This window comes from Artemia sp. Qi Xiang Cuo, chromosome 17, assembly GCF_049724085.1.
Source record: "Artemia sp. Qi Xiang Cuo chromosome 17, ASM4972408v1, whole genome shotgun sequence".
Lineage (NCBI taxonomy): Eukaryota > Metazoa > Arthropoda > Branchiopoda > Anostraca > Artemiidae > Artemia > Artemia sp. Qi Xiang Cuo.
Window position 1 is genome coordinate 2,357,675 of NC_142810.1, and position 2,293 is coordinate 2,359,967.

The following is a 2,293-nucleotide window of genomic DNA, read 5'->3' on the forward strand; positions in this document are numbered from 1 at the left end:
CCGCCACAGTGCTAAGGTCATCATTCTGCACCAGTACTGCCAGATCGTGAACAAAAAAGTAAGCCGCAGCCTTTCAAAAACAAGCCAAAAATAAGCCAGACAATTTTTTGCCCAAAATCTAACTTTACTTTTAAAGGTGCCCAAGTTTTTACGGCCGCTTAATAGAAATACTTACCACTATTTAGGTCCTTTGATCCTACTGGCGTTATCCACCATTCAATTCGTTCCCTGGCTTGAGGAAGTTGAGTTCCAGTGTAGAGGTTATTTTGAGGCTGCATTTAGTAGAATGGCGATAAACCGCTACCCCATGTGGAACTCTAGAGACTACAAAAATTCCCGCGCGCTATGTTCAGAAAATGCTCTACCGTGCTTACTTTCCTGTCCAACAGTTCGGGGAAAATTATTGACGAGGACGCCCACCGGCTTGATTTCTCCTGTGTTAGTTCGAGCACTGTCCGTGTGTGCGCCGCAATTTCTGTATCCTATAATTTCACTGAGTCGGACCTCCGATTACTATAATGATACTCTGTGACCCAAGGCGTTTTAATGTCAACATTTCGATTCAGTCAGAGGTTCTTTTTGGCGCAATAGAGTTATTGCCAGAACAAATTCTTAAAATTGTGTCCCAGCCCTTATGTATTGGTTGGACATAATGATGCATTACTTAATAACGACCGTAATCCGCAGACAAAAACAAAAAAGATCATTAGATCATTGGTTTATTATCACATAGATACACAAACAAAATCAGATCATTGGGATATTATCACATATAGATTCATAAAATTATGGAAATCACTTTGTGCAAAGTTAAAGCTTTGTAATAAAATCCTTTTCCCAATGCTAAATTCTATGCTAAAACGCCCTTAAAGGGCTACGAAAAGTACACAAGGAACACAATCGTACTTTTGTCTTTATCACAAATCCTTTCCAGGGTCATAATTGGCTATCTCGAACCACAATACGTCCCTGGGACCAAGAACAAATAAGACTGAGTAGAACCTCCGTCTTTGGTTCATGCACCGACTATTGGATAACCCGTAAAATCTGAGCGGAGGTGGAGCCAATTTGAGAACTGGCTGAGCACTGAGTTGACGGCCGTCTACTTTCCCTCATCGTCGCCGCGCATTTGCGAGGAAAAGACCGTAGCAGGCATCCAGACGTGTATGATCAATGTAATCTATCACTTTCATTTATTCTCACTCAATTTTTAATCTCCAGTGCTGTACTGCGATGAGCTAGTTGTAAAGGTAACTAATTGCAATGTTCCATGCCAGCTCCACCTCCATTCAGGTTTACCAGTTATCAGCCAGATATCTCTTGAGCCAGCAAGGCTTTAGTATTAATATGTGAAAATAACAGCTCTCAGTCTTCATTTGTTCTTGACGGGATGGATCTCCAGGATCCTGATTGATGAGCCATACTGTCGCGAGGTTTGAACATCTCACCACTTTACACATGGACGGAAAGTCTCGTGGACCAAACTGGGAATCACACTGCGTCATAAATTTTGATACTTTTACGTAAGACAAACTAAGAAATGAATTTTGTTGCTGTGCTGCGAGAGCCAACTCACTCATCGATTTCAGAAGTTTACAACTTATCATAATTATATTGACCTTTAGCGCAAGATGACTGCCCGAACTCTGGCTGCCAGTCGTTGAGTGAGTGCGTACCTTATGACGGGAAAACTAAAAAAAAGTGGCAGTTTGGAAAAAATGCTCCAGGGTGGAATTTTCGGTGATTAAGAATATCCGTCTTTTATAGACAGATAAGAATATCCTTCTCACCGATTCACCATTAGGCCCAGGAAATAAGTCTTTGATGATAGTAGAAAGATGGTCGGTTGTTCTCACCGACGAGTGACAGGCTACATGAGCAGCCAACACCAGCTCCGCTTTCCGCGAAGCCAAGTTCGTCGACGTGACTCCTAGAAAATTAGCATTAATTATTCGTGATTATTTCGGCTATGTTTCATAGCTTTACTCTGAAAGGGGATGTGGTTGGGGGGGCAAAACTTCCTTCTGAATTTTGCCCATGAAGGAAAAGTCACAGGCGGATGAAATGCTGCATGTTCCTTGGTTAGGACATGGCCTACATAACGCAGCCCTCCCCACCTCTCTGGGACCGATGATCGCTTAACACTGTTGTGATATGCCTCTTTACAGAAGCACAAGTGTGCTTCCTTGGTTGATTTCAATGACTGGTCCCCGAACTCCGATTGGGTCCCCCATACGCAAAATAACGGGCCACTGGCTATTAATCGTTATCAAATTCTGTTGAGATCTAAATG